Source organism: Trichosurus vulpecula, chromosome 1 (assembly GCF_011100635.1).
Source record: "Trichosurus vulpecula isolate mTriVul1 chromosome 1, mTriVul1.pri, whole genome shotgun sequence".
In the NCBI taxonomy this organism is placed as follows: domain Eukaryota; kingdom Metazoa; phylum Chordata; class Mammalia; order Diprotodontia; family Phalangeridae; genus Trichosurus; species Trichosurus vulpecula.
In genome coordinates, this window is record NC_050573.1 from 297,962,607 (window position 1) to 297,983,383 (window position 20,777).

Below are 20,777 nucleotides of genomic sequence, written 5' to 3' on the forward strand. Positions count from 1 at the left end.
GGGTCGGAATCACCCAAAACCATAGTTACAGAGCCCCCACCAATGTGTTCATCCTTTATAATCAGAGGACACAATTAGTCCAAAATAAAGGTTCTTAGTGAAATGGCATAGTAAGAAAAGTAGCAGCAAAAGATTTCCACCATAAACCTGGGACATATTCTCCCATAAATATACATAAATATCAGGTAAAAGAGTAGATACTCATATGAAACATGTGAAGGTGAGTATGTGTAGGGAACATACATGACCAAGACAGATATTTTGAAGCACAACTCATGCCTCTGATACTGAAGGGTCCTTGATGTCTTCTGGTAAAGCTTTGCTTCCTCTATATCTACACTTTGCTGATCTTTAGGATGGTTCTCAGTTGGGCATGTAATCTTCACAAGATGGTGCTGAACTGAAGTCTCTGAAAGTTGGTCCGTTGGATGCAACTACACCAGACACTGATAAACTGCCCATTTCATCTAGTGCATGAGTGTTAAACTCAGAGATGAGGACCACTAAACCATACATAAAGTTCCCAATGAGGGACATAGTGACTTAGAAAACCACACATTAACATTATCTATGTTCTATTGTATTTTTATTTTTTTTAGTTTGGTACATTCTAGAGTGTTTCCAGATGTAATGCAAGCTGGGTTGTTACCACACCCTTTCATTTTAAAGTCTATACATAATTGTTTTCCAGCTCTATTAGAAAAAGGAGAAAGCCCTGACCTTAGGTTTGGCAAAATGTCTTCCCTGTCTTTTTCTTCCGCCTTGGATTTAGAGGCCTCAGAAGATTCTTACCTCATGGTCAAGGTCTTCTTTACAAAAAGCAGGGTTTTCCTGGATAGCTAACCCCCCTCAAACTTAATCTTATTTGGACTCCTTTTTTTCTGGTGGGGGGGCACTTAAATGTTACCTCTGTCAGAAACCTTAACTTACATTATGGTGAACATTCCTTACACTTCCCAATTTTCAGTCTAAACTAAGAGACAGATAATGATTATTTTCCTAATAACTCTCAAACAGCTCTGAAGCTTAAGGTTTCTGGTTTTCAAACTCCAGGGACCTACCATCTTCCCACATAGATGAAAAGGTAGAGATTGTTAGAGACAAGCTAAACTAGATCACTGTGTCCCCTGCATGCCTAGACTAAATGCCTGTCCTTTTCACATGCAGATGTATTCAATTAAAGTCTGAAAGATGCTGTGCATCACCCTTTTAGACAATACGATTGTGTTTTAATTATTCTAGTAGTACATATACTTAAAGAATGTTATTGGATTCAATAACCTCACATTAGAATCCCAGAGGTTAAATAAAATTTTGCAATTTGAAAACTATGTGGTCCTTAGGGCCCTCAGATAACTCTATTGTCAGTTTACTATTAAAGCAGTAGATGGAGTTGCAGGACAGAGACAGTGAGCCACTTAGCATTTTTATCTGTTTCATTAATTTTCATAGCCAAAATTCATCACCTCTTAAATGTACAACCTTTTGAAGATGAGCTTCCCTATACACAGCTCAACTAGTCTTCTGGTAAATGATGTGGTCTCTCACTTGGTCCATACATCATTTCTCCAGTTTGCATGCCCTGTCAGAGTTGGTACTTCAATGCATCTTCTTAGACTTTTATGGAAAAGGACACATGCTACTACACATGTGGCTGGAAAAAATAATTCATAATCCCCTAATACGTAAACACGTAGTCTCAAGCCTCATTTTTCCATAGATCAAAAGTAATTTGTTAAACTGGGAGGGGTGTTTTTGAAAGATGTGGAGGGTTTGGAGTTTTCTTCTTTCTTTTAGTCCTTTGAGAAAGTTTTTACTATTTGCAATGCTCATTGATTTTTCAGGGATAAATTGGGTAATCTACAAATTTTCATGCAGGGAGAACATCAAACTCAATTCCTCTGCTACTTTTAAAATAGTTCATCAATAATGGTGTTGTTGTTACTTACTAATGTAAATTAAGAACCAAACTAACCAAAACTCTGTAAGTTTTCACAGCACTTAGCCAGCAATTAATATGATACTAGGAATACAGTGGGGAAAGCACTGGACTTGAAATCAGGAAGACTCATGTTCATGAGTTCAAATCCTGCCTTGGATGCTTACTACCTATGTGACCCTGGGCAAATCACTTAATCCTATTTGCCTTATCTTCCTCATCTGTAAAACGAGCTAGAAAAGGAAATGGCAAACCATTCCAGTATCTTTGCCAAGAAAATCCCAAATGGAGTCATGAAGAGTCAGACATGATTGAAACAAATGAACAGCAATGTCACACTACTAGTTGCTAGTAGGTGCAATCATATTTGTCCATGCCAATAATGCAACATGAAGATCCAAAACAATTCCCCCCCAAAATTGAGCAAACCAAAATAGGATTTAATTTATGTATTGGACATGAATTTTCTAAATTGGTTTTCATATGCATTGACCAACTAAATGGATCCTTGCTTCACATTGCATGTGATTATAAATATTTATCATAACTCTGGAATTATTTTTTCCTCTCAGAGCAAATCTACCGAGAAATTGATGATAAAATATATGATCAGTTGTCAAGACATACAAACATTCCTTCTAAGATAATAGCCAAATGCATCAGGTTGACTGTGGCACACATTTAAAGTCAATATGGTGTACTGGATCAAGTGATAGACTTGGAGTAAAACAGACCTGGGTTTGAAGCCTCTCTTATATACTTACTATCTGTGTAACCTAAGACAAGTCACTTAACCTCTCATGGCTTCAGTTTCTTCATTTGTACATGGTGATAATATTAACATCATCTCACTGGATTATTGTAAGTCATAGATTTTGATCTAGAAAAGACCCCTTCCAACCTCCTCATTATTAAAAAAGGTATTGTTGATAGCGATAAATTGAGAAAAATAAAGAAAATATGAAATTTCGCCACCAAAGAGATATTCACAGCTTTCCTTTATAAAATACCATAAAATTTTCAAAGCAATGTCCTCAAAAAAGATACACTATTATCCCATCATGATGCACCAAATCTTGGTGGTTTTAGCTACGTTTGATTTAACTGCCCAAAATCTAATTGCCTTCCACCTGCTGTTTCAACAATCCAGCTAGCAGCTGTTGTGGGGGTGAAAAACCAACATAAGCCCAACAACAAGAACGCTGCCAGCATAGGTTCTTTTGATCTGATTTACTAAGGGAAGCAATGTTAAGGGGTTGACAAGTTTACTTTAATTCAGCATACAAATACCACTCAGTTCAAGGGAAATCAGTTCAGGGGAAAAAGCCAGCACCTTCAACTTCAGAGCAAAATACAAACAAAGTACAAACATCGACAGACAGACCTTGTCTGATTCAAATCCCAGTACATAGTTACCAGAGTTTAACAAAGTCCCAGCATCCGAATTTACGAGCTGGAGGGCTCTTAGCTACAGCTGCCCAGAGTCTCTGCATCAGTGAGCCATTAAGAGTGAGATCCCTGAGCAAATAACTCTGTCTTCTCTTCTTATGCCATTTCAGACATCATCAAAAGTCATCTGAATAACCAGAACTTAGGCTGCTATGATTGGCTCAGGAGTTAGCACCTCCCCTTAGGACCCTGGAAGCTTCACACCCACATAAGTTTAGCACCCAATAGGAGTTAGGGCCTGGGGCTTAGCACCTAGTAAGACTCAATGAAATACACTGAATTAATCAAGGGAAACAAAAGCCAAACTCTTCAAGGGCACTTGGTTGAACTGAGTGCTAAGAGCCTATCTTGTTTACCAACACAGTTGCATGTACCTCCTCCCCTCCCTCACCTTTCTTGATTTTCCAGTAATGGAATCATGATTAAATCAATACTGTCATTGCTACTGAAAAGGCAATATTAATCTACTTGCTGATGGTTCCACTCACTACCAGCCCTGTGATATCCAAAAGTACCCTTCCCATGTTATTAGGTGTATTCTCTCCTCCCATAAGAATATATGTTCCTTGATGGCATATACTATCTTAGCATATATATTTATATAGATGTGTGTATGTATGTGTGCATGTGTGTGTGTGTGTGTGTGTGTGTGTGTGTGTAGAGTTTAGCACATAAAATGCCAAAAAGTGTTATTTTTTCCACTCATTCATTCCATTTTACAGATGAATAAACTGATGCCAAGAGATGAGAAGTTCGCCCTTTCCCTACAGTGAGACACAGTCCCTGCTGGCGCCGGTGCCATGGGCCGGCGTTCCACCCACTCTTATAGGTACTGTAAAAATAAGCCATGCCCAAAGTCCCATTTCTGCAGGGGAGTTCCTGATGCCAAGGTACGAAACTTCAATCTGTGTAGAAAGAAAGCAAAAGTGGATGAATTTCCATTGTGTGGTCACATAGTATCAGATGAATATGAACAGCTGTCATCAGAAGCCTTAGAGGCCACTCGGATCTGTGCCAATAAGTAAAGGGTGAAGAGTTGTGGCAAGGATGGCTTTCATAGTCATGTGCGGCTACATCCATTTCATGTCATCTGCATCAATAAGATGTTGTCATGTGCTAGGGCTGATAGGCTCCAGACTGGCATGTGGGGAGCTTTTGGGAAGCCCCAGGGCACTGTAGCCCATGTACACATTGGCCAAGTTATCATGTTGATTCGAACCAAGGTTCAGAATAAAGAACATGTGATTGAAGCTTTGTGAGAGCCAAGTCCAAGTTCCCTGGGCGCCAGAAGATCCACATCTCCAAGAAACGGGGTTTCGCCAAGTTCAATGCTGATGAATTTGAGGATATGATAGCTGAGAAGCCACTCATTCCTGATGGCTGGGGCCCCTTGGATAAATGGCGGCACTCCACTCCTGAGGGGTATGTGTCCTGTGACATCTACCTTTCCACAGGCATAAATAAACTTAAATACTGCTAAAAAAAAAAAAAGAGAGTTGAGAAGTTGATTTGCCATTATCACACAGTTAATAAGTACTATAGCCATTGGGAGGATTTGAACCCAAATCTTCTCTGTTCCAAATCCAACACTCATGCCTCCCATCAATAGAACTGGAAGGGACCTTAGATATTATGCGTAACAACTACTTAATTTTACAGATGCTGAGGAAACTGTAGCCTAGAGGGAGGAGCTGACTTGTCTGAGTCCACCTGGGAGAATAATTTTGATATTCCTACTCAATGTGATCAGTATTTACTCAGTTCATTGTCATTCAAAGGGCATCAGTGATTATATTAGTGAATTATGTAGAATAAGATTAAGTTAATAAGTTCTGGTAGGTAATGCTGCCAGTATAATTAATCTACTATGCATTGATGACAATATCCATGTATTGGTTATTGTAACTGATAGATTTATGTTATGTAGATTTATAGTTTGTTATTTAGGCCTGTACTAATTTGTGTTAGGGAAAGGGATAGAGACTTGTTGCACTACCTTCCTCACTCCTTTGTACCCTGGAAGTTGCTATCTTCCAGAAAACCACAGCTTCTCTGTCCTTTTGCACGTGATGGTCATAACAAACAAGTGGAGAGCCCCAGAGTCCTGTTGCCTAGTCAGTGACTAAACACACATGATTGATGACATGTGGAAAGCTTGATGACTAAACTTTTGTGATTGATGGACATCTCCCTTGACCAAATGGGAGTGCCTTCCTTACGCAAAACATGGAAGTCCACTTCTTCTCCTGAACAATCATATGGATTCCCCCCTTCTGGAATTGACCAATCCAAGAATTGTACCACTTCAATCTATCTTTGACATCCCTTAATTGCTATAAAAAAAACAACTCAGTACTGAGCTAGAGGGATCCATGACTGCATAGGCAAGTTTCAGATCCAATTTCTTACTGGTTTAACTAATAAAATGAAAATACTCAAAGTACCTCAGTGTACTTTTCTTGCATACTGGATTGGAATTTTGAGTTCACACATCTAAGTCTCCTGAATTCTGTTCTAGTGCTCTTTCTGTGATATTATACTAATACAGAACTATTTTTCAAATAACAGCTACCAGCTTAGCTGACTTTAATATCACGCTAGAATAAATCCTTTAAAATGTCAAACTTTTGGAATCAAAATAGCTGCTCATTAATTGGGGAATGGCTAAACAAAATGTGCTCCATAAATGTAATGAAATATTAATGTACTGTAAGAAATGATAAATATGATGAGTGCAGAGAAGCAAGGAAACTTTCATAAACTGATGCAAAGTGAAGTAAGCAGAGCCAAGAAAGCAATATACAAAATAACATCAACAATGTAAATGGAAAGAACAACCACACAACAATTGAAAATGAATATTACAAAATTACAAAAACAAGATTGTCTCCAAAGTAGAAATATGAGAAGACATTTTCTACCCACTGCTTTGCAGAGGTTGGAGTGGGGAAGGTTCCACATATGTGGAATACGTCCAATAATGTTAGAATTTTTTATATGCATAGATTGATTTTGCTCTTTTTTTCCCTCTTCTTGCTCTTTTTTTCTCTTAAATAATTCTTTGGAATTATTTCCAAATCTCTCTAAATGATCAAATGATCCTGTCTTCTGCAATAGATAGCCTCCTCAATCTCACCTACTCTCCTATTAAGCTTCATTCCCTGTCTACTGACTGCTTCCCTATGGCCTACAAACACACCCATGTCTCCATCATCTTCCAAAAATTCTCAGTTGCTCTATTCATCTCTGTTACCTATTGTCTATATTTCTCCTTTCTTTTATGGCTAAATTCCATGACAAGGTCATCTACGATTAAGACCTTTTCTTTTCCTCTGTCTTCTTAGCTCTCTGCAGTCTGGCTTCTGATCTTATCATCCAACTAAAACTATTCTCTCCAAAATTACCAATTAATTGTCAAGTCTAATGGCCTTTTCTTGCTTGTCATCCTTCTTGATATCTCTACAGCCTTTAAAACTATTCATCATATTTTTCTCCTTGTTACTCTTTTTTGTCTAAGTTTCCATGGCACATTCTCTCCTTGTTTTTCTCTCTGCCTGACCATACCTTGTCAGTTTCCTCTGCTTGATCTTCATCCAGTTAATGCCTTGTTACTGTGTGTATCCCCAAAGGCTCTATCATGAGCCCTCTTCTCTTCTTGCTCTCTATTATCTTGCTTGATGATCTCACCAGCTTTTATAGATTCAATTATTATCTCTATGCAGATGATCTTCTGATTTATTAATTCAACTCTGTTTTTTGCCTTTCTTGGTATCCCCAGAGCTTAGGAAAATGTCTGACATAGTTAGCTCTTAATAAATGCTTGTGGACTTGCCTTTAAACATTAAGATCTAAATTGTTATGATAAAAGAAGTGAGCCATTCTGGGCAATTCTCATTGTTTAGCTAATACAAAAGGAAGATTTTTATTGAGTTGAAGGTGACTAGTGAAAGATGTGATTGTACTGGGTCCAATTAATATAATAGCTAGAACTGAGAAGCTCTAAATAAGGCAGATGCACCCTTGAAAGAGGTCATCATGAATTTTGCAGTTGGATATACATAGCTGATACACCTGGTAGAATTATGTTACTGGTGGTGAAGTACAACGTCTTGAGTGTGAACTCTCTTAATATTTCTTTGATAAATTATGCTGCTTCTTATTCAGTTACAGAATCACAAGTGGGGTACTATTGAGGAGGGATGTATACTCTTCAAATCCAATATTATTTTCCCTCAATATTATATTAGAATTTTAATCTCTTTTCTATTTAAAAAAGTCAAGTAGCTGCAGGTGGGTTTAAAGCCAGATTTAACTACTTTTCAGGTAATGCTCCAAATGTTTACTATCATGCTGTTGGGAGGCAGTAATTGGGAGGAAGAAGAATATATTTTACATATCTTCTTTAATGACATGCAATTAAATAAGCTGGCATATTCTCAATACACTTCATTATGTACAATAGCAAAAAAAAAGTGCTCTGAATGAAAATCACATGCTAATATTCAGTAACATATTATCTCATATTTATATATCACTTTAACAGATTTACATATAACTACCAAATAATTGTTCAGGTTCTGTTCAGAATTGGAAATTTAATGTGCCTTTAATGTAATATAAACCAATTTCTAAGACATTTCTCTGAATATTTGTCTTATCTGATTGTATGCATTCATAGCTAACATTTGATGAATATTCATCTTGATTTGAAAGAGGAAAAAAATAGATTCTTTTCAACCCTAGTTTTTGCTGACTACTTGCCAAGACACTTATCTAAAATAATTTTCTTTACCAGAGTATGCCAAATATTAGTTTCTTTGGCCACAGGTTAACTGGTAGAGCCTCTCCATTTACTGTTAGTGGGAATTTTATATTACTATTTATAATCTATCTAAGGCATTTAGGAGATTATAAAAACTGCAAGATGAGATTTGAGTAGTCACTTTACTATGGGATGGGGCAAGTACCAAGCAACTTGAGGACACAGGAAATTGGGCAGATCTATCAGGATGGGATAACTAGGGAATAGTCCTCATCACTTTTTGATAGGGGAGCAGAAATACAGACCTGTGTCTTTCTTTAGTATGGGGAATTCCTGCTGTGGAACCTCTCTCCACAATGCAGATCAGCAAGTTACCTACAACTTGGAGTCTTAAAGAGGTATTTTTGCAATTCTAAGAGATTGATTATCAAAACCCAGCTAGTATTTGTCAGAGGCATCTCCTGATTCTGGTCAGCCCTCTATGCAATACTCCAAACTGCCTCTAATACCCTTATGAAAATAGCAAATCTTAAAAATAGAATGAATTTCAGAGATACTTAATCCAACCTCTACATAAAGTATAAACCCTCCCCATACAAGATGGATAACAAGTAGTTAACTAACCTCCATATGAAAAGAAAATCACAGCCCCTTAAGTGCATCCTAAGACAGTCATTACACTTTGTGTCATTTTCTTTCTTTTTTCTTCCTTTATGTTTCCTTTCTTTTCTCTCCCTTCCCAGTTTCCCTTGCTTTTTCTCTCCCATTCTTTTCCTTTCCTTCATCCTTCCTTTTTTCCCTCCTTCTTTATTTCTTTCTTCCTTCCTTCCTTCCTTTTTTCCCTCCTTCTTTCCTTCCTTCCTTCTTTCCTTCTTTCCTTCCTTCCTTCCCTCCTTCTTTCTTTCCTTCCTTCCTTCCCTCCTTGTTTCCTTCCTTCTTTCTATATTTCCTTCCTTCCTTCCCTCCTTCTTTCCTTCCTTCTTCCTTCTTTCCTTCCTTCCTTCCCTCCTTCTTTCCTTCCTTCCTTCATCTCTCCACCTTACCTCCCTCCTTTGCTCCCTCCTTTCCTTCATTCCTTAAATTCCTCCTTTCTTTTCTTCCTACCTACTTTCATTCCTTCAACTATTCCTTCCTTCCATTTCTGGGCAACACTAATTATTAGAAACTTCTTCCTCAACTACATCTTATGAACTTAATCATATTTTGACTAAAAATCCACCTTCCTAGGACTTCTATCACTAATGCTTAATTGTAGCCTTTCAAGCCCAGCAAAACAAGTCTAATTACTCTTTAGGTATATCTTAAAAATTTAAAAACATTTGTCATGCCACATTCCACCACCACCTCTTCCATTTTATAGGTGAAACATTTAGAACATTTAATTAAATATTTATTAAGCATTTGCTAAGTCAGACTTAAAGTCACTTTCTAGATCAGGCCTACACAACATATGACCCACCAAAGGATTTCCCGCAGCCTGTGAAAAATGTAGGGTTGCCATTATACATGCTCCTATTTGTCATGTGACCTGCAGCAACCAACCATCACCATTCTGTCTCTAGTCTAACCTCTCTGTACCCAAAGAAGTTTACAAGTTTTGCAGGTCTGCTTTAGATAAATAACCATGGGGGAGTCATTTAAAATCCCAGAGTGTCAGTTTCCTCATTTTTACCAGTATCCTGGAAATTTTCCAACATCCCCTGGTAACTGGCCATCCAAAGCGCACTATTAGCTATTGACAAAAATACAAGAAAAAATTTTAAGTGAAAAACAATGTGCTTTAATCTGCACTCAATAAGTAGATAGCAATATTCATTATGAGTCCATCAGAGTTAACTCAGATCACTCTATTACTTAAAGTAGTTAAGTCTTCCACAGCTGATCATAGTTACAAGAGTGTACAGTGTCCTCTTGGTTCTGCTTACTTCACTTTGCGCCAGTTTACATATGTATTCCCAGATTTTTCTGAAAACTTCATCCTTATCATTTTTTACAATACAATAGTGTTGCATCACAATGAAATGCCATTCCTCAATTGCTGGGCATCCTCTTAATTTCCAGTTCTTTGCCACCTGTGGCCAGAATGGCCTTTGTTTTCTTTGAGTGACTCAGCTTACCTCATTGAGCCTCGCTGGGTGCTGAGGCTTCTCTTCTGGGGCAGGAAGTCCAGCGACCATGCCTGGGAACAGAGAACTTCCTGTGTGATGAGTCATGGGGTTGGCTGAGGGGAGGTGTTGACTGCAGAGCCACGCCCTATTGGGTGTTAACCTAGTGTATGCTAGGGGGAGGGGCCAGCTCAAGAACCAATAGGCCTTGGTCATTCAGGCGGCACTTGATGATGTCAAAAACTCTATAAGAGGGGAGAGGACAGCTTGAAGAGTCCTCTTTCCTTTTCCGGTTGGTGTGGGAGCAGTGGCAAGCGTGACTCTGGGCCAGCCCTTGCTCTTGGGCCGAGCCCAGATGTTGGTAGCTATGAATTGTATTGGGTCTGTATGTTGATATTTGTAATTTGTTTGTATTTTGGTTTTTGAGGTTCAGGGTGCTGGTTCGTTTCCCCCGAACTAAATGAATGTTCTGAACCTCAGGGTGCTGGCTTTTTCCCCTGAAGTAAGTGAATGAACCTGTATTTGGTCTGTCTCTTGATGCTTGTCTCTTTGCTCCCCTGAACTAACTGAATGCGAACTAAATACTGTCGTTTTCCCCTGAACTAAATGAATGTTGTCTATATGCTAACTGAATGCTGGATTAAAGTAAGCTGGTCAACCCCTTCACTGTGCTTTCCTTGTTTAAGCAGATAAAAAGAACCTGTGCTTTCCCAGCATGCCAGCAGCTTCCTGGGTGCTGGCTGTGGGGGGATCTTACACCCCCACAGGAGCTGCTAGCTGGGTTGTTAAAACACCACCACAAAAAGAACTGCTATAAATATTTTTGTACTTAGAGGTCTTTTTCCTTTGATCTTCTTGGACTACAAATCTAGTAGTGGCATTATTGGGTCAAAAGCTATACATAATTTTGTAACCCTTTAAGCATACTTCCAAATTGTTCTCCAGAATAGTTGAACTAGTTCACAACTCTACCTATCAGTGCTTTAGTGCCTGTGTTTTTCCATATCCCTTCTGGCATTTGTTATTTTCCTTTTCCTCATGTTTGCAAATCTGATAAGTGGGAGGAGATACCTCAGAGTTGTTTTAATGGGCATTTCTCTAATTATTAGTGATTTAGAGCATTTTTATATGACTATTGATATCTTTGTTTTCGTTTTCAGAAAACTGCCTGTTCATATCATTTGACTATTTATCAATTAGGAAACAGCTCTTCTTTTTTTAAAATAAATTTGGCTCATCTCCCAGTATATTTCAGAAATGAGACTTTTATTAGATAAACTTGCTGTAATATTTTGCCCAATTTCCTGCCTTCCTTTGGCTGCATTGATTTTGTTTATGTAAAAACTTAATTTCATGTAATTAAAAGTTTCCATTTTATTTTCTGTGATCCTCTCTATCTCTTGTTTGGTCATAAACTCTTCTCTTATGCATAAGTGGGTAAATTTTATTCCATGTATCTTTAATTTGATTATATCACCCTTTATGTCTAAGTCATGTACCCATTTTTACCTTATCTTGGTATGTGGAGTGAGATGTTAGTCTATGCCTAGTTTCTGCCAAACTGTTCTCCAATTTTCCCAGCAATTTTTGTCAGATAGTAAGTTTTTACACCAAAAGCTAGGATCTAAGGAATTATTAACACTAAATTATTATGCTAATTTTTTACTGAATAATTAATTAACATATTACACTGATCCACCACTCTCTTAGCCAGTAACAGATTGTTTTGATGATTACCACTTTTTAATAGAGTTTGAAATATGGTTCTGATAGCTGGGCTTCTTTCACATTTTTTTTCATGATTCCCTTGATATTCTTAGCCTTATGGTCTTACAGCTAAATTTAATATTGCTTTTTATAACTTTATAAAATAATTCTGTGGTAGTTTGATTCACATGGAACTGAAAAAGTCAATTGTTTTAAGCAGAATTGTATTTTTAAATTATATTGGCTCAGCCTACCCATGAACAACGAAAATTTCTCCTGTTATTTAGATCTATCTTTATTTCTGTGAAGAGTATTTTGTAATAGTGTTCAAACAGTTCTGATGTTTGTCTTGTCAGGTACATTCCCAAATATTTTATACTGTCTATAGTTATTTTAAATGAAATTTCCCTATCTCTGCTTAATGAGTTTTGTTGGTAATATATAGAAATACTGATGATTTATGTGAGTTTGTTTTATATCCAGCAACTTTGATGAAATTATTTACTGTTTCAACTGGTTTTTAGTTGATTCTCTAGGGTTCTTTAAGTATACCATCATATCATTGGCAAAAAGTGATAGCTTTGTTTCCTCATTGCCTATTTTTATTCCTCCAATTTCATTTTCTTGTCTTATTGCTATAGCTAGCTTTTCTAGTACAATATTGAATAATAATTGTGGGAATGGACATACTTACTTCACCCTGATCTTATTGGGAAGAATTCTAATTTATCCCCATTAGAGGTAATGCTTTCTCTTGGTTTTAAAGAGATACTATTTATTTTAAGAAAGCTTCCATTTATTCCTATGCTCTCTAGTGCTTCTAATAGGAATGGGTTCTATATTTTGTCAAAAGCCTTCTCTGCATCTATTGATAAAGACATAGATTTTTGTTAATGTTGTTAATGATATGGTCAATGATTCTTATAGTTTTCCTAATATTCAATCAGCCCTGCATTCCTGGTATAAATCCTACCTGATCATAGTTTATTATTTTTTTGATATGTTGCTGCAATCTTGTTGCTAGTATTTTTTTTAACATGCACCAATATTCATTAGTGAAATTGGTCTAGAGTTTTCTTTCTCCATTTTTCTTCTCTCTAGTTTAAGTATTAAAATCATATTTGTGCCATAAAAGGAATTTGGCAGGACTCCTGTAACTATTTTTAAATAGTTTAAATAGAATAGTGTTCTTTAAACATTTGGTAGAATTCACTTGCACATCAATCTTCTTCTGGGAACTTTTTCTTAGAGAGCTCCTTTATATCTCGTTCAATTAATTTTTCTAAGATAGGGTTATTTAAGTATTCTATTTCCTCTTCTGCTAACCTGGAAAATTTATATATTTGTAAATATTCACCCATTTCTCTTAGTTAGATTTATTGGCATGTAATTGGGCAAATTAACTCCTAATAATTTCTTTAATTTCATCTTCTTTGGTGATAAATTCACCCTTTTCATTTTTGATACTGGCAATTTGGTTTTCTTTTTTTAAAATCAAATTAAGCTATGGCTTATCCATGTTATTGTTTTTGTCATAAAGCTATCTTCTAGTTTTATTTATTAGTTCCATGGCTGTTTTTTTTTTTACTTTCAATTTTATTAATCTCTCCTTGGATTTCCATTTTGGTGATTAATTGGGGATTTTCAAATTGTTCTTTTTTTAAGTTCATTTAGTTGCAAGCTCAATTTATTGTTCTGTTCTTTCTTTTTTTATTGATGTAAAGTTATACAGTAGATAAAACACTGGACTTGGAGTCAGGAAGACCTCAGTTCAAATTCAGCCTCAGATACTCACTAACTGTGTGACCCTGGGCAAGTCAAACCCTGTTTGCCTCATCTGTCAAATGTGCTGGGAAAGGAAATGGCAAACCACTCCAATGTCTTTGCCAAGAAAATTTAAAATGGGGTCACAAAGAGTCAAACATGACTGAAATGATTGAACAATAACAATGAACAAAGAGCATTTAGGGATATAAAATTTGCTTTAAGTACTGCTTTGGTTACCTACCATAAAATTCTGTATATTGTCTCATTATCATTATCTTTAATAAAATTATTGTTTGTATGATTTATCCTTTCACCAACTAATTCTTTAAGATTTGCTTATTTAGTATTCAATTAATTTTAATTTATGCTTCTATAGTCCTTTATTGTATGTAATTTTTATTACATTATTATCTGAAAAGGTCACATTTAATATTTCTGGTTTTCAGTATTTGTCTGTGAGGTGGTTTTGTGCCTTAATATGTGGCCAATTTTTGTGAAAATGTCATGTGCAGCTAAGAAAAGTTATACCCCTTTCAATTCCCATTCAGTTTTCTCAAGAGGTCTATCATATTCAACTTTTCATAACAATTCATCTCTTTCTTATTTATGTTTAGATTTATCTAGTTCTGAGAGAGGTAAATTGAAGTTCCTGACCAGTATAGTTTTATAACTATTTCCTCCTATAACTCATTTTTTCCTTTAAGAATTTCAACGCTCAGTCATTTTAAGTACGTATGTTTAGTGTTATTACTTCATTGTCTACGTTTAGTAAAATACAGTTTCCCTGATAATCTCTTTTAATTATCTGTTTTTGCTTTTGCTTTGTCTGAACTCATGATTGCTCTCCCTGCCTTTTGTACTGTAGTTCAATAATAATAGATTCTGCTCTATCCCCTTTTTTAACCATATGTCTATTTCTTTAAAATCTGTTTCTTTAAATGAAATATTGTTGGATTCTGGGTTCCAATCCATTCTGCTCTCCGCTTCCATTTATGAATCCATGCATCTTATTCACATTCACAGTTATGATTGCTAACTGTGTATTTCTTTCAAATCTGTCTTCTTTTCTTTATCCTTCATTCTCTCTGTTTAGCTGTCTCTCCTCAAAACTCTGTTTTGCTTCTGACCACTGCCTCCCTTAAACTATTCAGTGTTCCTAATTCCTTTACTTAATGACTAATTCTACTGGATGTTGTAATGTAAGTTGGACATTCTGTTGTATTTCCTTTTGACTATTCCTGGAAGTGCTTCATGATGCAGTTAAATGATTGAACAGCATCTTCCCTGAAACACATGGATTTGCAGCTCATTTTTATACTGATTAGCAGAATTTACATTAAGCTGTAGGCATGCACCCAGAAAGCACTCTATTACTGTCTCATTCTTTTTTTTTATTTCTTTGCAAAGAATAAAAACAATGCATACAATTAAGAATGTGACTAGAATTTAGTTATAGAAAATCAGAAAGGAAGAAGGATTTCTAATATTTGGGAGTTTAAGGGTTAATCCTGATAGAATAAATCTTTACCAAACATATAACTTCAACTAGGGTTGAGAGGAAAGGTCACCTAGGAAGAGTTGCAGCTGGGAGAATAGAAGAATATCCTCTCTGAGTATCATAGAGAATTGGGTGCTAGGCTAATATTTTCTCTAGAGCATGAGTTCTTACTCTGGAGACTGAACTTGCTTTTAAAAAATGAAATTGCTTTTCTTTGTAATCTTAAGTGTATTATCTTATACATTTGTTTTGAAATTGCCAAAGGATTCCATGACACAAAATGTGTTAAAAAAAAAAACTGCTAGAGAACAAGGTAGAGGATATAACTATGAGAGGGAGCATGGGACTTTCCAAGATCATGATCCATGTTTATTTTCTTTTTAAAAAAAGTTTAAATAAATTTTACTTTTAATTAACAAAACTCTATGTTCTTTCTCTCTCTTTCTCTACCCTATTGGAAAAAAATAAAAAAAGTTGCTTTCCACAAATGTGAATAATCAGGTAAGACAAATTCCCTCATTGGTCATATCCAGAAAAATAAGTCTAATATCACCTCTGTCAGAGGAAGAACAACATACTTTATCATGGGTCCTCTGGAATCATGTGTCATTGTAGCAACAAGAGTTCTTAGCACTTTCAAGCTTGTTTGTTTTTAGAGTGTTGTTATTGTATAAATTGCTCTCTTTGTTATGTTATGTCTTCAAAATGGTTTGTTTTTCCAAATGTCCTTCTAAATGTTACTTTGTTCTGCATCATTTTACTTGGGAGTAGGACAGGGAGCTGGGGAAGCTTTTCACCATGTCCTTGCCTCTCAGAGGATGTAGACTGCATGAAGAATGAGATGGGAGGGTGGAAGTTCGTTGCTGAGACCTCCCTATTCTCTCTGAGAGACTATAGAAGAAAAGTAGAAAGAAAGAGGAAATGTTGAGTACTCTCTTCCTCTGTGTCAGGAATAGTAAAAACCTTTCTCTTGAGGCAAACAAAGTAAGACTGATACTCCTCATTTAATAAGGTCTGGATAATGGCTATCAATGTCACTTGGAGATTACATATGAGGAAACTGAGACCAGATTAGTTAAGTATTTCTCTGATATGAGTAGGCCAATACCAGAACCTAGGGCCTTGAATTTCTATTCAAGCATTTCATTTGCCTTAACACATTACCTCTGTACATGATCCTGACTCTTCTGTGGCAAAATATTATACTTATTATTCTTGCCATGTAGACTACAAACAGAGCTTGGAAATCATTCCAGAGATATACGATTGCAGCATCCCATATATAATAATGCACCCAGGGATTCCTTGGGGACAATAGGGATGACTGTCTTGTACTTTCTCTTTCCTCTAAAGATTATTTGAAGGCTTTTCTGTTATTTCACATAAACTATATTGGATGGGGCATGTTATAACGAAATCTTCATTTTTAAAACAAAAGCGCTCATTTTAGTCAGCTATGGACATATCTGCCAACTGGAATTAAGCAGATTTTTACAATGAGTTCTAGTAGGTCACCAAAGTTTAGTTTCTAAATGTAAATACCATACCCTCTTTCCCCATAACATCTTTGAGGAAGCACTGTATTTTAAAGAAGGGAATGCCAGTTCATTAAGACCTCTGAAGAATTATTTGCTATCAGGAAGAAGGAAAAGTCTCATTTTTGGAAGGGGAAAAAATGAAAAGAAAAAAGAAACATTTCAACAGCTAAACTTACTTATTAAGTTTTCTAATAATGACTTAGATTTCCTTTTTCATACAATATTAAATTCTTGAAAATAGTTGACATCTCTTCTGCCCTTCTCACACAACTCTAAAATTCTCTGAAGTTCTTAGAATACAGCAAGGCCTCTGGCCCAATAAACTTCATGCATACATTGCTTTGACATTTTGATAAATGAGAGCTTTCTTTCCTGGGTATTTTTTGGTGGTTGTTGTCTTCCGTCTTCCTATCTGTAATTAGACCCTAGAAATCACCTTCTCATGCTCTACTTGACTCTCCAGGTTGGTTGTTTAATGTCTATTTGTAGAAAGGCAAGAATCCAACAGGAAAGAAGATTTCTTCCATGATATTGAGGTTCACTTCCATAACCTTCTGATTCAGTGGTAGCATCTCTGTCGAAGTTTTTCTCTTGTATTGTGGGGTTATTCTGGTACATAAATCTATTAAGCACAGAACCAATTATTGTATTTGTAATGTTTATGGAGTCTGACATATTTTTAAAATGTATATTTATGACAAATATCATTGGATTCTTTTATGGGGTAAAACACCCACAAGCAATTGTTTTGCTAATGGTTCCAGCACTTTTAACAACCTTCATTATAGTTTATTATCATTGTCTACATGGCATACTACAACATCAGCCAGAAAACCTGAAGCTACTATGTAACTTGAGATTATAAACATTTTTAGCAGAAGTCAATCATATCAGTATGAGATAGAAAGTAATGTAAAGAGCCTTTTGGAATATATTCAAAGTTCAATCATGGGCCATAATACTGTGATTTATTGCCTCTCCTGCTTGTCAGCTTTCTTAGTTAAATGACCTATGCATCTTTTTCTTTTTCAAGCTAATGCTGGAAAGATTTCAAATACAAATAATATTCAGAAAGAAACATAATATAAATAAGACCCAGATGGGTACTTGAAATGTTTAATGCACAAACAAAAGGGTCAGAGTTCCTTAGGTTATTTAATCCAGTCATGCAAATTAGATTGTGCCCAAGGCACAAAATAAATCAGAGTAGGCCTAAAGGATATTAGATGGAAGATTTAAAGAAAATGTTATCAACTTGTATCACCTTTCCCCTAGTCCTTTTTTGTTGTTGTTTTTCATGGAATATTTCCTAATGGAGGTACAATTGAGGCTTTAGCAGTCACGGAGAAAAAAAAAACATTGGAGAGGAGGCCTGTAGAAAAGGGAATCACATTGAATCAGTTCATCCCCAAATGTAGTTTGGATAGGGAATATTTCTACTGCCAAGTGCTTAGACAGAGTTGAAGAGTGAACCTGACACTGGACAATAATAGTATTCTCAAAATGTAGGACTTCGAAATAAAATGTAGGTGTAGGGAGTAAGGGAGTTAACATCCCTACTTTCTTTGCATAGATAAGACCATCCTCAGAATATAGTGCTTCTATAATACATAATTCATTTACATGGTGCTTGAATGTTTTGATAATGCTTTCATTCAAATTGCCCTGTAAGGAGAAAGCAACAAAAACACTCAAAGAAAAAGAACAAGTAAGCAAAATAGCTGTCTGATGAAGCTTTACAAATAGCTATGAAAAGAAGGAAGGGGAAAGGGAAAGAAGAAAGGGAATGATAAACCCAATGAACGCAGAATTCCAGAGAATGGCAAGGAGAGATAAGAAGGTTAAACAAGCAGCACAAAAATCAAAGAAAACAATGCAATGAGCAAGAGATCTCTTAAAAATTAGAGATATAAAGGGAACTTTTCATGCAAAAATGGTCACAATAAAAGACAAAAATAGTACAGACTTAGAAGAAGAAGTGATTAAGAATAGGTAGCAAGAATATACAAAAGAACTATACAAGAAAGATCTTAACCTCACCAATAACCACATGATGTAGTTATTGATCTAAAGCCAGACATCCTAGAAAATGAAGTGAGTCTTAGGTAGCATTGCTAACAATAAGGCTAGTGGAAGTGATGGAATTCCAGCTAAGCTATTTAAAATCCTGAAAGATTATGCTGTTAAAACACTGCACTCAACATACCAGCAAATTTGGAAAACTCCAAAGTGGCCACTAGATTGGAAAAGATTAAATTATATCCCAATCTGAAAGAAAGTACAATTCCAAGGAATGTTCAAATCACTGAATAATTGTACTCATCTCACACAACAGTGAGGTTATGCTTAATAGTCTGAAAGTTAGGCTTTGATAATATGAGACTTGAGAGTTACCAGAAGATCAGGCTGGTTTTCAAAGAGGCAGAACTAGAGACCAAATTGCCAACACTTTCTGAATTATGGAGACAGCAGGGAAGTTCCATAAAAACACCTACTTCAGCTTCACTGACTACTACACTAAAGCCAATGTGATAAGTCCTCAAAGAGATGAGAGTGCCAAATTGCCGCGTTCCCCCTAGGCCTCTTCCTGGGCCGGGGGTTGCGGGCAGTCCTCCCCGGGGGACCTCTTCTGCTCCTACACCGAGCCTTCAGTCGTCACCGGCCGGCCTGGCCTCCACCCAGACCGGAATTCACCAGACAGAACGCCAGAGGATCTCGCTCACGGTCTTTATTGGTACATCTTCCACGGCGACTGCTCGACTCGACTCTACTCTTCCCCTATCCCCGTACATTATATAACCTATTGCAGCCAATCCAGTGGCGAGAGCTATAACATTGCCTTATATGGACGGGCTTCATCCTAAGCCGGCACCGCCCAGCGATATACCCGGAAAAGCGTTATACCCGGAAAGCTGTAGTCCCTGCCCCACCCTCCACCCAGCCCTAAGCGGCGTCCCACCCCCACCCAAATCCCAACACCAAATCAAATTACTTGTCTCTTGAGGAACCCATATGAGTGTCAAGAAGAAACAGAACTGAACATGGAACAATTGATTGGTTTAAGGTTGGAAAAGGAGTATAATACTATATGTTGTCACCTTATTTATTTAACTTATATGCACAGTACATCATTCAAAATGCTGAGCTGGATGAATCAAGAGCCAAAACTAAGGTTACTGGGAGAAACATCAGCCATCTCAGATATGCAGATGATACTACTCTCATGGAAGAAAGTGAAGAAGAATTAAGGAGCCATTTGATGAAGGTGAAAAAGGAGAGTCTAAAAGCTGGCTTGAAGATTAACATAAAAAACTAAAACCTCAGCAACTGGTCTTATCTCTTCCTGGCAAATGGAGGAGAAATGGATGGAAGCAGTGTCAGTTTTTATATTCCTGGTCTCGATGTTCACTGTAGATGGTAACTGCAGCCATGAAATTAAAAGACCTTTGCTCCTTGGACTTCAACCTATGGCAAATCTAGATAGCATACTAAAAAGCAGAGATATCACCTTGCCGACAAAGGTCTATATCGTCAAAGCTATGATTTTTTTTTCCTATAGCAATATGTGGCTGTGACAGTTAGTCTATAAGGAAAGCTGAATGTCACAGAATTGATGCTTTTCAAATTTTGAGGACTTTCAAGAGTCCCTTGGACAGCAAAGAGATTGAATCAATCAATCCTCAAAGAAATTAATTCAGACTATTCGCTGAAAGGTCAAATACTGAAGCTGAAGCTTAACCACTTTGGCCACGTTGGAAAAGATGCTGATGTTGGGAAAGATTGAAGACAAAGGAAGAGGAGATGGCAGAGGAGGAGATGAATAGATAGTGTGCTGGAAACAAACATGGCCTTGGACAGACTTTGAGAGATAGTGAAGGATAGAAGGGCCTGACAAACTATGGTCCATGGGGTCACAAAGGGTCAAACATGACTAAACTAAACAACCAACACAACAATATTATGCTCATCATTTTCCATGTATGAAAACTGAGACTCATAGAGATTAATTGAC

General features: G+C 36.6%; 1 pseudogene; it reads left to right on the forward strand.

Annotated features, from left to right (window-relative positions):
* The first annotated feature begins 4,188 nt into the window (after positions 1–4,188).
* Positions 4,189–4,622, forward strand: LOC118833618 (annotated as a pseudogene).
* Positions 4,623–20,777: the final 16,155 nt, after the last annotated feature.